General features: G+C 40.4%; 2 non-coding genes across 2 annotated transcripts; both read left to right on the top strand.

The window, feature by feature from the left end:
* The first annotated feature begins 709 nt into the window (after positions 1-709).
* On the top strand, positions 710-817 carry LOC130948335 (small nucleolar RNA R71). The gene has a single exon (XR_009073016.1). It is a non-coding gene; the product is annotated as a small nucleolar RNA R71 (small nucleolar RNA).
* Positions 818-10,351: 9,534 nt separating this feature from the next.
* Positions 10,352-10,459, top strand: LOC130951027 (small nucleolar RNA R71). The gene has a single exon (XR_009073808.1). It is a non-coding gene; the product is annotated as a small nucleolar RNA R71 (small nucleolar RNA).
* The last annotated feature ends 6,959 nt before the right edge of the window (positions 10,460-17,418 follow it).

The raw sequence follows: 17,418 nt of genomic DNA, 5'->3' as shown, positions 1-17,418 counted from the left end.
GAGTACTAGGAGGGAGTTCAGTAACTTTCTTGCTCAGCTGACCCACTTGTCCTTCCAAATTTCTGATGGAGGACCTTGTTTCATTCATGAAACTTTGAGTGGTTTTGATTAGATCAGAGACCATTGTTGCTAAGTCAGAGGTATTATGCTTAGAACTCTCTGTCTGTTGCTGAGAAGATGATGGAAAAGGCTTGCCATTGCTAAACCTGTTTCTTCCACCATTATTGTTGTGGAAACCTTGTTGAGGTCTCTCTTGATTCTTCCATGAGAAATTTGGGTGATTTCTCCATGAAGAATTATAGGTGTTTCCATAGGGTTCTCCTAGGTAATTCACCTCTTCCATTGAAGGGTTCTCAGGATCATAAGCTTCTTCCTCAGATGAAGCATCCTTAGTACTGCTTGGTGCATTTTGCATTCCAGACAGACTTTGAGAAATCAAATTGACTTGATGAGTCAATATCTTGTTCTGAGCCAGTATGGCATTCAGAGTATCAATCTCAAGAACTCCTTTCTTCTGATTTGTCCCATTGTTCACAGGATTCCTTTCAGAAGTGTACATGAATTGGTTATTTGCAACCATTTCAATTAGCTCTTGAGCTTCTGTAGGCGTCTTCTTCAGATGAAGAGATCCTCCAGCAGAGCTATCCAAAGACATCTTGGACAGTTCAGAGAGACCATCATAGAAAATACCTATGATGCTCCATTCAAAAAGCATGTCAGAAGGACATTTTCTGATCAATTATTTGTATCTTTCCCAAGCTTCATAGAGGGACTCTCCATCCTTCTGTCTGAAGGTCTGGACTTCCACTCTAAGCTTACTCCATTTTTGAGGTGGAAAGAACTTTGCCAAGAAGGCATTGACTAGCTTTTCCCAAGAGTCCAGGCTATCTTTAGGTTGTGAGTCCAACCATATTCTAGCTCTGTCTCTTACAGCAAAAGGGAATAGCATCAGTCTGTAGACCTCAGGGTCACCCCCATTAGTCTTGACTGTGTCACAGATTTGCAAGAACTCAGCTAAAAACTGATGAGGATCTTCCATTGGAAGTCCATGGAATTTGCAATTTTGTTGCATTAGAGAAACTGACTGAGGCTTAAGCTCAAAGTTGTTTGCTCCAATGGCAGGGATAGAGATGCTTCTCCCATAGAAATTGGGAGTAGGTGCAGTAAAGTCACCCAGCACCTTCCTTGCATTGTTGGCATTGTTGTTATTTTCGGCTGCCATGGGTCTCCTTCTTTGAAGAATTCGGTCAGGTCCTCAATAAAGAGTTGTGCCTTGGCTTCTCTTAGCTTTCGCTTCAAGGTTCTTTCAGGTTCAGGGTCAGCTTCAACAAGAATGCCTTTGTCTTTGTTCCTGCTCATATGAAAGAGAAGAGAACAAGAAAATATAGAATCCTCTATGTCACAGTATAGAGATTCCTTAAGGTGTCAGAGGAAGAAAAATGGAAGACAGAGGTAGAAAATTCGAACTTATCAAAGAAGATAGAGTTCGAATTTTGCATTAAGGAATAGTGTTAGTCCATAAATAGAAGGATGTGAGAAGAAGGGAAGTAATTTTCGAAAATTAAGTAAAAGATTTTGAAAACATTTTGAAAAACACTTAATTGATTTTCGAAAATAAGAGTGGAAAAGAAATCCAGTGATTTTTGAAAAAGATTTTGAAATTAGAAATAAAAAAAGATTTGATTGAAAACTATTTTGAAAAAGATGTGGTTAAAAAGATATGATTGGTTTTAAAAAAATGTGATTGAGAAGATATGATTTGAAAACAATTTTAAAAGATATGATTTGAAAACAATTTGAAAAGATATGATTTGAAAACTATTTGAAAAGATATGATTTTAAAAATTAATGACTTGCCTAACAAGAAAAGATATGATTCAAACATAAAACCTTCCTCAACAGAAAAGGCAAAAAATGTTCAATCAAATCACTAATTGTTAGCAAGTATCTTTGAAAAAGGAAAGAAATTGATTTTGAAAGCATTTGATTGAAAAGATTTGATTTGAAAAAGATTTGATTTTAAAAAAAACTTTGAAAACTTGAAAAAAATTGATTTGAAAACAAAATCTTCCCTCTTGTGCCATCCTGGCGTTAAACGCCCAGAATGGTGCACATTCTGGCGTTTAACGCCCAAAACTCTACCCTTTTGGGCGTTAAACGCCCAACCAGGTACCCTGGCTGGCGTTTAAACGCCAGTCTGTCTTCTTCACTGGGCATTTTCGAATGCCCAGCTTTTTCTGTGTGATTCCTCTGCAGTATGTTCTGAATCTTCAATTCTCTGTATTATTGACTTGAAAAGATACAAATTAAAAATATTTTTGGATTTTTAATAATAAGGAATAATCAAAATGCAACTAAAATCAAATAATAATGCATGCAAGACACCAAACTTAGCAGTTTGTATACCATTGACACTAACAAAATGAGAATGCATATAACAAAACACTCAAGTCAATAGAATTCAAAGATCAAAACAAAGAAATCATCAAGAACAACTTGAAGATCAATGAGGACACATGCATGAATGCAATAAGAATAGAAACATGCAATTGACACCAAACTTAAAATGAGCCACTAGACATAAACAAGAAATATTTTTTGGTTTTTATGATTTTGTAATTTTTTTGGATTTTTCGAAAATTTAAGTGAAAAGGAAAATAAAGGTATCAAAATTCTTAATGAGAATTCCAGGAATCATGCAATGTTAGTCTGAAGCTTTAGTCTAAAGGAATTAGACATGGCCGGCCAAGCTTCAGCAGGACATTGCATTCAAGAGCTAAATTGATGAAGATCAATAAGCTTTGGTGATGATAAGAACATCACCTTGAAACACTAGAATTCATTCTTAAGAACTCTGAAGAAAAATACCTAATCTAAGCAACAAGATGAACCGTCAGTTGTCCATACACAAACAATCCCCGGCAACGGCGCCAAAAACTTGGTGCGCGAAATTGTGATCACTACAACTTCGCACAACTAACCAGCAAGTGCACTGGGTCGTCCAAGTAATACCTTACGTGAGTAAGGGTCGATCCCACGGAGATTGGTGGTATGAAGCAAGCTATGGTCATCTTGTAGATCTCAGTCAGGCAGACTCAAATGGGTATAGTGATGAACGAATAAAGCATAAAGATAAAGATAGAGATACTTATGTATATCATTGGTGTAAGAGCTTCAGACAAGCGTATGAAGATGCCTTCCCTTCCGTCTCTCTGCTTTCCTACTGTCTTCATCCAATCCTTCTTACTCCTTTCCATGGCAAGCTCGTGTAGGGTTTCACCATTGTCAGTGGCTACCTCCCATCCTCTCAGTGAAAGTGATTGGCATATGCCCTGTCACGGCATAGCGGAATTCAGCTGTCGGTTCTCGGTCAGGCCGGAATAATATCCATTGATACTTTTGCGTCTGTCACTAACGCCCCGCCTGCTAGGAGTTTGAAGCACGTCACAGTCATTTAATCATTGAATCCTACTCAAAATACCACAGACAAGGTTAGACCTTCCAGATTCTCTTGAATGCCGCCATCAGGTCCTGCCTATACCACGAAGATTCCGATTAAAGAATCCAAGAGATATTCACTAGAGCCTTGGTTGCTTACAGAACAAAAGTGGTTGTCAGTCACCTTGTTCATAGGTGAGAATGATGATGATTGTCACGGATCATCACATTCATCAAGTTGAAGAACAAGTGATATCTTGGACAAAGAACAAGCGGAATTGAATAGAAGAACAATAGTAATTGCATTAATACTCGAGGTACAGCAGAGCTCCACACCTTAATCTATGGTGTGTAGAAACTCCACCGTTGAAAATACATAAGAACAAAAGTGATCATTGGTTTCGGCCCCAGAGAGGGAACCAGAAGAACCAAGATCTGATCTAAGAACTAGATGTCCAAAGATGAAAATACAATAGTAAAAGGTCCTATATATAGAGAACTAGTAGTCTAGGGTGTACAGAGATGAGTAAATGACATAAAAATCCACTTCCGGGCCCACTTGGTGTGTGCTTGGGCTGAGCAATGAAGCCATTTCGTGTAGAGACTCTTCTTGGAGTGAAACGCCAGCTTTTATGCCAGTTTGGGCGTTTAACTCCCATTTTGGTGCCAGTTCCAGCGTTTAACGCTGGGATTTCTTGAGGTGACTTTGAACGCCGGTTTGGGCCATCAAATCTGGGGCAAAGTATGGACTATCATATATTGCTGGAAAGCCCAGGATGTCTACTTTTCAACGCCGTTGAGAGCGCGTCAATTGGGCTTCTGTAGCTCCAGAAAATCCACTTCGAGTGCAGGGAGGTCAGAATCCAACAGCATCTGCAGTCCTTTTCAGTCTCTGAATCAGATTTTTGCTCAGATCCCTCAATTTCAGCCAGAAAATACCTGAAATCACAGAAAAACACACAAACTCATAGTAAAGTCCAGAAAAGTGAATTTTAACTAAAAACTAATAAAAATATACTAAAAACTAAACCAGATATACTAAAAACATACTAAAAACAATGCCAAAAAGCGTACAAATTATCCGCTCATCAGTCGTCCAAGTAATAAACCTTACGCGAGTAAGGGTCGATCCCACGGAGATTGTTGGTATGAAGCAAGCTATGGTCACCTTGTAAATCTTAGTCAGGCAGACTCAAATGGTTATGGATGATATATGAATAAAACATAAAGATAAAGATAGAGATACTTATGTATTTCATTGGTGAGAACTTCAGATAAGCGAATGGAGATGCTTTGTCCCTTCCGTCTCTCTGCTTTCCTACTGTCTTCATCCAATCCTTCTTACTCCTTTCCATGGCAAGCTGTATGCAAGGTTTTCATCATTGTCAGTGGCTACCTCCCATCCTCTCAGTGGAAATGTTCAACGCACCCTGTCACGGCACGGCTATCCAGCTGTCGGTTCTCGATCATGTCGGAATAGAATCCAGTGATTCTTTTGCGTCTGTCACTAACGCCCCACAATCGCGAGTTTGAAGCTCGTCACAGTCATTCAATCATTGAATCCTACTCAGAATACCACAGACAAGGTTTAGACCTTCCGGATTCTCTTGAATGCAGTCATCAATTCTAGCTTATACCACGAAGATTCCGGTTAAAGAACCCAAGAGATATCTACCCAATCTAAGGTAGAACGGAGGTGATTGACGGTCACACATTCATAGGTGAGAATGATGATGAGTGTCATGGATCATCACATTCATCAAGTTGAAGAACAAGTGATATCTTGGAATAAGAACAAGCTGAATTGAATAGAAGAACAATAGTAATTGCATTAATACTCGAGGTACAGCAGAGCTCCACACCTTAATCTATGGTGTGTAGAAACTCCACCGTTGAAAATACATAAGAACAAGGTCTAGGCATGGCCGAATGGCCAGCCTCCCAAAGAGGGTTCAATCATAAAAGCATGATCAAAAAATTCAAATACAAATAGCAAAAGGTCCTATATATAGAGAACTACTAGCTTAAGAATTACAAAGATGAGAAAATGACATAAAAATCCACTTCCGGGCCCACCTGGTGTGTGCTTGGGCTGAACATTGAAGCATTTTCGTGTAGAGACTCTTCTTGGAGTTAAACGCCAGCTTTTGTGCCAGTTTGGGCGTTTAACTCCCATTCTTGTGCCAGTTCCGGCGTTTAACGCTGGGAATTCTGAAGGTGACTTTGAACGCCGGTTTGGGCCATCAAATCTTGGGCAAAGTATGGACTATCATATATTTCTGGAAAGCCCAGGATGTCTACTTTCCAACGCCGTTGAGAGCGCGCCAATTGGGCTTCTGTAGCTCCAGAAAATCTACTTCGAGTGCAGGGAGGTCAGAATCCAACAGCATCTGAAGTCCTTTTCAGTCTCTAAATCAGATTTTTGCTCAGGTCCCTCAATTTCAGCCAGAAAATACCTGAAATCACAGAAAAATACACAAACTCATAGTAAAGTCCAGAAAAGTGAATTTTAACTAAAAACTAATAAAAATATACTAAAAACTAACTAAATCCTACTAGAAACATACTAAAAACAATGCCAAAAAGCGTACAAATCATCCGCTCATCACAACACCAAACTTAAATTGTTGCTTGTCCCTAAGCAACTGTAAATCAAATGAGATAAAAAGAAGAGAATATGCAATGAATTCCAAAAACATCTATGAAGATCAGTATTAATTAGATGAGCGGGGCTTTTAGCTTTTTGCCTCTGAACAGTTTTGGCATCTCACTCTATCCTTTGAAATTCAGAATGATTGGCTTCTTTAGGAACTCAGAATCCAGATAGTGTTATTGATTCTCCTAGTTAAGTATGATGATTCTTGAACACAGCTACTTTATGAGTCTTGGCCGTGGCCCAAAGCACTTTGTCTTCCAGTATTTTCACCGGATACATATATGCCACAGACACATAATTGGGTAAACCTTTTCAGATTGTGACTCAGCTTTGCTAGAGTCCCCAATTAGAGGTGTCCAGGGTTCTTAAGCACACTCTTTTTTGCCTTGGATCACAACTTTATTTCTTTCTTTTTCTTTCTTTTTCTTTCTCCCTTTTTTCTTTTTTTTCGTTCTTTTTTTCGCTTCTTTTCCTTTTTTTTTGTATTCACTGCTTTTTCTTGCTTCAAGAATCATTTTTATGATTTTTCAGATCCTCAGTAACATGTCTCCTTTTTCATCATTCTTTCAAGAGCCAACAATTTTAACATTCATGAACAACAAATTCAAAAGACATATGCACTGTTTAAGCATACATTCAGAAAACAAAAGTATTGCCACCACATCAAAATAATTAATCTGTTATAAAATTTAAAATTCATGCAATTCTTCTCTTTTTCAATTAAGAACATTGTTTATTTAAGAGAGGTGATGGATTCATAGGACATTCATAACTTTAAGGCATAGACACTAAGACACTAATGATTATAAGACACAGACATGGATAAACATAAGCATAAAATTCGAAAAACAGAAAAATAAAGAACAAGGAGATTAAAGAACGGGTCCACCTCAGTGATGGCGGCTTGTTCTTTCTCTTGAAGGTCTTATGGAGTGCTTGAGCTCCTCAATGTCTCTTCCTTGCCTTTGTTGCTCCTCTCTCATGATTCTTTGATCTTCTCTAATTTCATGGAGGAGGATGGAGTGTTCTTGGTGCTATAACCTCATGAACTTCCACTTCCTCTCCAATCATAATACTATGAATCATGATGGCCCGGTCTATAGTAACTTCGGACCGATTACTAGTGGGAATGATTGAGCGTTGGATAAACTTCAACCATCCTCTAGCCACGGGCTTGAGGTCATACCTTCTCAATTGAACCGGCTTCCCTCTTGAATCTCTCTTCCATTGGGCGCCCTCTTCACAAATGTCTGTGAGGACTTGGTCCAACCTTTGATCAAAGTTGACCCTTCTAGTTTGTAAAGATGTTCATCTCCTTGCATCATGGGCAAGTTGAATGCCAACCTTACATTTTCCGGACTAAAATCTAAGTATTTCCCCCGAACCATTGTAAGCCAATTCTTTGGGTCCAGGTTCACACTTTGATCATGGTTCTTGGTGATCCATGCATTGGCATAAAACTCTTGAACCATTAAGATTCTGACTTGTTGAATGGGGTTGGTAAGAACTTCCCAACCTCTTCTTCGAATCTCATGTCGGATCTCCGGATATTCACTCTTTTGAGTTTGAAAGGGACCTTAGGGATCACCTTCTTCAAGGCCACAACTTCATAGAAGTGGTCTTGATGCACCCTTGAGATGAATCTTTCCATCTCCCATGACTCAGAGGTGAAAGCTTTTGCCTTCCCTTTCCTCTTTCTAGAGGTTTCTTCGGCCTTGGATGCCATAAATGGTTATGGGAAAACAAAAAGCAATGCTTTTACCACACCAAACTTAAAAGGTTTGCTCGTCCTCGAGCAAAAAAAGAAAGAAGAGAGTAGAAGAAGAAGAAATAGAGGAGAGGGAGGTGGCTTATGGTTCGGCCAAAGGGGAAGAAATAGTGTTTAGGGTGTGTGAAAATGAGGGGGTGAAGATGGGTTTATATAGGGGTGGAGAGAGGGGTGGGGTTCGGTCATGTAAGGATGGGTTTGGGAGGGAAAGTGGTTTGAATTTTGAATGGTAAGGTAGGTGGGGTTTTATGAAGGATGGATGTGAGTGGTGAAGAAAAAGATGGGATTTGATAGGTGAAGGGTTTTTGGGGAAGAGGTGTTGAGGTGATTGGTGAATGGGTGAAGAAGAAGAGAGAGGGTGGTGGGGTAGGTGGGGATCCTATGGGGTCCACAGATCCTGAGGTGTCAAGGAAAATTCAACCCTGCACCAAGTGGCGTGCAAAAATGCACCCTTTGCCAATTCTGGCGTTAAACGCCGGGCTGGTGCCCATTTCTGGCGTTTAACGCCAAGTTCTTGCCCTTTTCTGGCGTTTAACGCCAGTCTGGTGCCCCTTTCTGGCGTTAAACGCCCAAAATGGTGCCAGACTGGGCGTTAAACGCCCAACTGCTACCCTTACTGCGTTTAAATGCCAGCAGGATCTTCCTCCAGGGTGTGCTGTTTTTCTTTCTGTTTTTGCTTTTTCAATTGATTTTGTGATTTCCCATGATCATCAACCTACAGAAAACATAAAATAACAAAAGAAAATAGATTAAATATAACATTGGGTTGCCTCCCAACGACAGAGGGCTCTCATGGAGCCTCACAGATTCTCAGAGCAATGTTGGAACCTCCCAACACCAAACTTAGAGTTTGAATGTGGGGGTTCAACACTAAACTTAGAGTTTGGTTGTGGCCTCCCAACACCAAACTTAGAGTTTGACTGTGGGGGCTCTGTTTGGCTCTGTTTTGAGAGAAGCTCTTCATGCTTCCTCTCCATGGTGACAGAGGGATATCCTTGAGCCTTAAACACAAAGGATTCTTCATTCACTTGAATGATCAGCTCACCTCTCTCAACATCAATCACAGCCTTTGCTGTGGCTAGGAAGGGTCTGCCAAGGATGATGGATTCATCCATGCACTTCCCAGTCTCTAGGACTATGAAATCAGCAGGGATGTAATGGTCTTTAATTTTTACCAAAACATCCTCTACAAGTCCATAAGCTTGTTTTCTTGAGTTGTCTACCATCTCTAGTGAGATTCTTGCAGCTTGTACCTCAAAGATCCCTAGCTTCTCCATTACAGAGACAGGCATGAGGTTTACACTTGACCCTAAGTCACACAGAGCCTTCTTGAAGGTCATGGTGCCTATGGTACAAGGTATTGAAAACTTCCCAGGATCTTGTCTCTTTTGAGATAATTCCTGCCTGGACAAGTCATCCAGTTCTTTGGTGAGCAAAGGGGGTTCATCCTCCCAAGTCTCATTACCAAATAACTTGTCATTTAGCTTCATGATTGCTCCGAGGTATTTAGCAACTTACTCTTCAGTGACATACTCATCCTCTTCAGAGGAAGAATACTCATCAGAGCTCATGAATGGCAGAAGTAAGTCCAGTGGAATCTCTATGGTCTCATTTTGAGCCTCAGATTCCCATGGTTCCTCATTAGGGAACTTATTGGAGGTCAGTGGACATCTATTGAGGTCTTCCTCAGTGGCGTTCACTGCCTCTCCCTCCTCTCCACATTCGGCCATGTTGATGGCCTTGCACTCTCCTTTTGGATTCTCTTCTGTATTGCTTGGAAGAGTACTAGGAGGGAGTTCAGTGATTTTCTTACTCAGCTGTCCCACTTGCGCCTCCAAGTTTCTAATGGAGGACTTTGTTTCAGTCATGAAACTTTGAGTGGCTTTGATTAGATCAGAGACCATAGTTGCTAAGTCAGAGTGGCTCTGCTTAGAATTCTCTGTCTGTTGCTGAGAAGAAGATGGGAAAGGCTTGCTATTGCTAAACCTGTTTCTTCCACCATTATTATTGTTGAAACCTTGTTGAGGTATCTGTTGATCCTTCCATGAGAGATTTGGATGATTTTTCCATGAAGAATTATAGGTGTTTCCATAGGGTTCTCCTATGTAATTCACCTCTTCCATTGAAGGGTTCTCAGGATCATAAGCTTCTTCTTCAGATGAAGCATCCTTAGTACTGCCTGGTGCATTTTGCATTCCAGACAGACTTTGAGAAATCAAATTGACTTGCTGAGTCAATATTTTGTTCTGAGCCAGTATGGCATTCAGAGTATCAATCTCAAGAACTCCTTTCTTCTGATTAGTCCCATTGTTCACAGGATTCCTTTCAGAAGTGTACATGAATTGGTTATTTGCAACAATTTCAATGAGCTCTTGAGCTTCTGTAGGCGTCTTCTTCAGATGAAGAGATCCTCCAGCAGAGCTATCCAAAGACATCTTGGATAGTTCAGAGAGACCATCATAGAAGATACCTATGATGCTCCATTCAGAAAGCATGTCAGAAGGACACTTTCTGATTAATTATTTGTATCTTTCCCAAGCTTCATAGAGGGATTCTCCTTCCTTCTGTCTGAAGGTTTGGACTTCCACTCTAAGCTTACTCAATTTTTGAGGTGGAAAGAACTTTGCCAAGAAGGCATTGACTAGCTTTTCCCAAGAGTTCAGGCTGTCTTTAGGTTGTAAGTCCAACCATATTCTAGCTTTGTCTCTTACAGCAAAAGGGAATAGCATAAGTCTGTAGACCTCAGGGTCAACCCCATTAGTCTTGACAGTGTCACAGATTTGCAAGAACTCAGCTAAAAACTGATGAGGATCTTCCAATGGAAGTCCATGGAACTTGCAATTCTGTTGCATTAGAGAAACTAGTTGAGGCTTAAGCTCAAAGTTGTTTGCTCCAATGGCAGGGATAGAGATGCTTCTCCCATAGAAGTCGGGAGTAGGTGCAGTAAAGTCACCCAGCACCTTCCTTGCATTATTGACATTGTTGTTGTTTTCGGCTGCCATGGGTTCTTCTTGTTTGAAGATTTCTGTTAGGTCCTCTACAAAGAGTTGTGCCTTAGCTTCTCTTAGCTTTCGCTTCAAGGTCCTTTCAGGTTCAGGGTCAGCCTCAACAAGAATGCTTTTGTCTTTGCTCCTGCTCATATGAAAGAGAAGAGAATAAGAAAATATGGAATCCTCTATGTCACAGTATAGAGATTCCTTGAGGTGTCAGAGGAAAAGAAAAATAGAAGGAAGAGGTAGAAGAATTTGAACTTAGTGAGATAGAGTTCGAATTGTGCATTGAGGAGGAGTGGTACTCCATAAATAGAAGGATGTGAGAAGAGGGGAAGAGGTTTTTCGAAAATCAAGTAAAAAGATTTTAAAATCATTTTGAAAAAGATTTTGAAGAAGATATGATTGAAAACTTTTTTGAAAAAGATGTGATTTAAAAGTTATGATTGAAAAGATATGGTTTGAAAAACAATTTAAAAAGATTTGATTTTAAAAATTAATGACTTGCCTAACAAGAAAAGATATGATTCAAACATTAAACCTTTCTCAACAGAAAAGGCAACATACTTGAAATGTTGAATCAAATCATTAATTGATAGCAAGTATCTTTGAAAAAGGAAAGAAATTGATTTGAAAAAGATTTGATTGAAAAGATATGATTTGAAAAAGATTTGATTTTGAAAAACTTTGAAAACTTGAAAAAAATTTGCATTAAAAACAAAATCTTCCCTCTTGTGCCATCCTGGCGTTAAACGCCCAGAATGGTATCCATTCTGGCGTTTAACGCCCAAAATGCTACCTTTTTGGGCGTTAAACGCCCAGCCAGGCACCCTGGCTGGCGTTTAAACGCCAGTTTTTCCTTCTTCATTGGGCGTTTTGAACGCCAGCTTTTTCTGTATAATTCCTCTGCTGCATGTACTGAATCTTCAATTTCCTGTATTATTGACTTGAAAACAGAACCAAGATCAAATAAACAAAGCATGCAAGACACCAAACTTAAAATGAGACACTGGACTCAACAAGAAACATAAAATATTTTTGGTTTTTTATGATTTTGTAATTTTTTTTTGGTTTTTTTTTTCGAAAATTAAGTGGAAAAGAAAATAAAGGTATCAAAATTCTTAATGAGAATTCCAGGAATCATGCAATGTTAGTCTAAAGCTTCAGTCTAAAGGAATTAGACATGGATAGCCAAGCTTCAGCAGGACATTGCATTCAAGAGCTAAATTGATGAGAATTAATCAGCTTTGGTGATGATAAGATCATCACCTTGAAACACTAGAATTCATTCTTAAGAACTCTGAAAAATACCTAATCTAAGCAACAAGATGAACCGTCAGTTGTCCATACTCGAAGCAATCCCTGGCAACGGCGCCAAAAACTTGGTATGCGAAATTGTGATCACTACTTTTCACAACTCAAATAATCCCTAGTAATGGCCCCAAAGACTTGGTGCTCAATACCATGGCATAAACACAACTTCGCACAACTAACCAGCAAGTGCACTGGGTCGTCCAAGTAATAAACCTTACGCGAGTAAGGGTCGATCCCACGGAGATTGTTGGTATGAAGCAAGCTATGGTCACCTTGTAAATCTTAGTCAGGCAGACTCAAATGGTTATGGATGATATATGAATAAAACATAAAGATAAAGATAGAGATACTTATGTATTTCATTGGTGAGAACTTCAGATAAGCGAATGGAGATGCTTTGTCCCTTCCGTCTCTCTGCTTTCCTACTGTCTTCATCCAATCCTTCTTACTCCTTTCCATGGCAAGCTGTATGCAAGGTTTTTATCGTTGTCAGTGGCTACCTCCCATCCTCTCAGTGGAAATGTTTAACGCACCCTGTCACGGCACGGCTATCCAGCTGTCGGTTCTCGATCATGTCGGAATAGAATCCAGTGATTCTTTTGTGTCTGTCACTAACGCCCCACAATCGCGAGTTTGAAGCTCGTCACAGTCATTCAATCATTGAATCCTACTCAGAATACCACATACAAGGTTTAGACCTTCCGGATTCTCTTGAATGCAGTCATCAATTCTAGCTTATACCACGAAGATTCCGGTTAAAGAACCCAAGAGATATCTACCCAATCTAAGGTAGAACGGAGGTGATTGACGGTCACACGTTCATAGGTGAGAATGATGATGAGTGTCATGGATCATCACATTCATCAAGTTGAAGAACAAGTGATATCTTGGAATAAGAACAAGCTGAATTGAATAGAAGAACAATAGTAATTGCATTAATACTCGAGGTACAGCAGAGCTCCACACCTTAATCTATGGTGTGTAGAAACTCCACCGTTGAAAATACATAAGAACAAGGTCTAGGCATGGCCGAATGGCCAGCCTCCCAAAGAGGGTTCAATCATAAAAACATGATCAAAAAATTCAAATACAAATAGCAAAAGGTCCTATATATAGAGAACTAGTAGCTTAAGAATTACAAAGATGAGTAAATGACATAAAAATCCACTTCCGGGCCCACTTGGTGTGTGCTTGGGCTGAGCATTGAAGCATTTTCGTGTAGAGACTCTTCTTGGAGTTAAACGCCAGCTTTTGTGCCAGTTTGGGCGTTTAACTCCCATTCTTGTGCCAGTTCCGGCGTTTAACGCTGGGAATTCTGAAGGTGACTTTGAACGCCGGTTTGGGCCATCAAATCTTGGGCAAAGTATGGACTATCATATATTGCTGGAACGCCCAGGATGTCTACTTTCCAACGCCGTTGAGAGCGCGCCAATTGGGCTTCTGTAGCTCCAGAAAATCCACTTCGAGTGCAGGGAGGTCAGAATCCAACAGCATCTGCAGTCCTTTTCAGTCTCTGAATCAGATTTTTGCTCAGGTCCCTCAATTTCAGCCAGAAAATACCTGAAATCACAGAAAAACACACAAACTCATAGTAAAGTCCAGAAAAGTGAATTTTAATTAAAAACTAATAAAAATATACTAAAAACTAACTAAATCCTACTAAAAACATACTAAAAACAATGCCAAAATGCGTACAAATCATCCGCTCATCACTCCTTCTATGATAACTCCAGCTGAGTAACATAGATGGCAAATAAGGTGAGGAAAAGCTAGCCGTGCCATGGGTGAGGGCTTGTCGGCTATTTTGTAGATTTCATTGGAGATGACCTCATGAACTTCTACTTCCTCTCCAATCATGATGCCATGAATCATGATGGCCCGATCCACAGTAACTTCAGATCGGTTGCTAGTAGGAATGATGGAGCGTTGAATGAACCCCAACCATCCTCTAGCTACAGGCTTGAGGTCCAGTCTTCTTAGTTGGACTGGCTTGCCTTTGGAGTCTCTCTTCCATTGAGCTCCTTCCACACATATGTCCATTAGGACTTGGTCCAACCTTTGATTAAAGTTGACCCTTCTAGTGTAGGGGCGTTCATCTCCTTGCATCATGGGCAAGTGGAATGCCAACCTCACATTTTCCGGACTAAAATCTAAGTATTTCCCCCGAACCATTGTGAGATAATTCTTTGGACTAGGGTTCATACTTTGATCATGGTTCCTAGTGATCCATGCATTGGCATAGAACTCTTGAACCATTAAGATTCCGACTTGTTGCATGGGGTTGGTTAGGACTTCCCAACCTCTTTTTTGGATTTCATGTCGGATCTCCGGATACTCATTTTTCTTGAGCTTGAAAGGGACCTCAGAGATCACCTTCTTCTTTGCCACAACATCATAGAAGTGGTCTTGATGGCTCTTGGAGATGAATCTTTCCATCTCCCATGACTCGGAGGTGAAAGCTTTTGTCTTCCCTTTTCCTTTTCTAGAGGATACTTCGGCCTTAGCTGCCATTGATGGTAATGGAAAAACAAAAAGCTTATGCTTTTACCACACCAAACTTAAAATATTGCTCGCCCTCGAGCAAGAGAAGAAAGAAGAGAAGAAGAAGAAGAAGAAAATATGGTAGAGAGGGAGAGAGGTAGGTTCGGCTAAGTGGGAGAAGAGGGGTTTGTGTTGTGTGAAAATGAAGTAGAATGGAAGGGTATTTATAGGGAGAGGGGGGAGTGTAGTTTCGGCTATTTTGGGTGGGAATGGGTGGAAAAATGGTTTTGAATTTTTGAAGGTATGTGGGGTTTATGGGGAAGAGTGGATGGATGTGAGTGGTGAAGGGGGTAATTGGGAAGAGGAATTGAGGTGATTGGTGAAGAGCATTGGGAAGGAGTATTTTATTGGGAAGAGAGATTCAGAGATTGAAGTTGTTGGGAAGTGTGACATGGGGAAAGGTAAAATAGGATTAGGAGGTAAGGTGGGAATATGTTAGGTGGGGATCCTGTGGGGTCCACAGATCCTGAGGTGATCCTGTGGGGTCCACAGATCCTGAGGTGTCAAGGAATTCATCGCTGCACCAAATAGGCATGTAAATTGCCTTTGCACACCATTCTGGCATTTAAACGCCGTGTGGTGCACATTCTAGGCGTTCAACGCCCATGTAAAGCATGTTTCTGGCGTTGAACGCCAGTTTCATGCTTGTTACTGGTGTTCAGCGCCAGCTTTTCTTCTCTGGGCACATTCCTGGCGTTCAGCGCCATAATGTTGCTTGTTTCTGGCGTTCAGCGCCAGAATGATGCTCTGTTCTGGCGTTGAACGTCGGCCAGATGCATCTTACTGGCGTTGAACGCCAGCCTGTGCTTCCTCCAGGGTGTGATTTTTTTTCTTCTGCTGTTTTTGATTCTGTTTTTAATTTTTTATGATTTTTTCGTGACTCCTCATGATCATGTACCTAATAAAACACAAAATAACAATAAAATAAAATAAAATAAAAATTAGATAAATAAAATTGGGTTGCCTCCCAACAAGCACTTCTTTAATGTCAATAGCTTGACAGTGGCTCTCATGGAGCCACAACGTGATCAGGTCAATGTTGTGTAGTCCCAACACCAAACTTAGAGTTTGGATATGGGATCTTAACACCAAACTTAGAGTTTTATAGTGGCCTCACAACACCAAACTTAGAGTTTGACTGTGTGGGCTCTTCTTGACTCTGAACTGAGAGAAGCTCTTCATGCTTACTCTCTTTTGTCACAGAGGGATGACCATGTGCCTTAAACACAAGGTAGTCCCCATTCAATTGAAGGACTAATTAACCTCTGTTGACATCTATCACAGCTCCTGCTGTGGCTAGGAAAGGTCTTCCAAGGATGATGCAATCATCCTCTTCCTTCCTAGTGTCTAAAATTATAAAATCAGCAGGGATGTAAAGGCCTTCAACCTTTACTAACACGTCCTCTACTATTCCATAAGCTTGTCTCAATGACTTGTCTGCCAATTGTAATGAGAACAAGGCAGGTTGTACCTCAATGATCCCCAGCTTCTCCATTACAGAGAATGGCATAAGATTTATCCCTGACCCCAGATCACACAGAGCTTTTGCAAAGGTCATGGTGCCTATGGTACAAGGTATTAAGAACTTGCCAGGATCTTGTTTCTTTTGAGGTAAAATTTTCTGAATCCAGGTATCTAGTTCATTAATGAGCAAGGGAGGTTCACTTTCCCAAGTCTCATTACCAAACAACTTGGCATTCAGCTTCATGATAGCTCCTAAGTATTGAGCAACTTGCTCTCCAGTTACATCTTCATCCTCTTCAGAGGAAGAATAGTCTTCAGAGCTCATGAAGGGCAGAAGGAGATTTAATGGAATCTCTATGGTCTCTATATGAGCCTCAGATTCCTTTGGATCCTTAATAGGAAACTCCTTCTTGCTTGAGGGACATCCCAGGAGGTCTTCCTCACTAGGATTTTCGTCCTCCTCCTCCCTTGTGCATTCGGCCACATTGATCACATCAATGGCCTTGCATTCTCCTTTTGGATTCTCTTCTGTATTGCTTGGGAGAATACTGGGAGGAGTCTCAATGACTTTCTTACTCAGCTGGCCCACTTGTGCCTCCAGATTTCTGATGGAGGATCTTGTTTCACTCATGAAACTGAAAGTGGCCTTTGACAGATCAGAGACTAGATTGGCTAAATTAGAGGTGTTTTGTTCAGAATTCTCTGTCTGTTGCTGAGAAGATGATGGATATGGCTTGCTATTGCTCAGCCTATTGCGTCCACCATTGTTAAAGCCTTGTTGAGGCTTTTGTTGATCCTTCCATGAGAAATTTGGATGATTTCTCCATGATGAGTTATAGGTGTTTCCATAAGGTTCACCCATGTAATTAACCTCTGCCATGGCAGGATTCTCAGGATCATAAGCTTCTTCAGAAGCTGCCTCTCTAGTACTGTTGGATGCATGTTGCCATCCATTCAGATTTTGAGAGATCATGTTGACCTGTTGAGTCAACACTTTGTTCTGAGCCAATATGGCATTCAGAGCATCAATTTCAAGAACTCCTTTCTTCTGAGGTATCCCATTATTCACGGAGTTCCTCTCAGAAGTGTACATGAATTGGTTGTTTGCAACCATATCAATGAGTTCTTGAGCCTCTTCAGGCATTTTCTTTAGGTGAATAGATCCACCTGCAGAATGGTCCAATGACATTTTCGAAAATTCAGATAGACCATAATAGAATATATCTAATATGGTCCATTCTGAAAAC

Source organism: Arachis stenosperma, chromosome 1, assembly GCF_014773155.1.
Source record: "Arachis stenosperma cultivar V10309 chromosome 1, arast.V10309.gnm1.PFL2, whole genome shotgun sequence".
Taxonomy (NCBI): domain Eukaryota; kingdom Viridiplantae; phylum Streptophyta; class Magnoliopsida; order Fabales; family Fabaceae; genus Arachis; species Arachis stenosperma.
The sequence above is the reverse complement of the archived record's forward strand: the minus strand, read 5'-3'. Positions and strand labels throughout refer to the sequence as shown.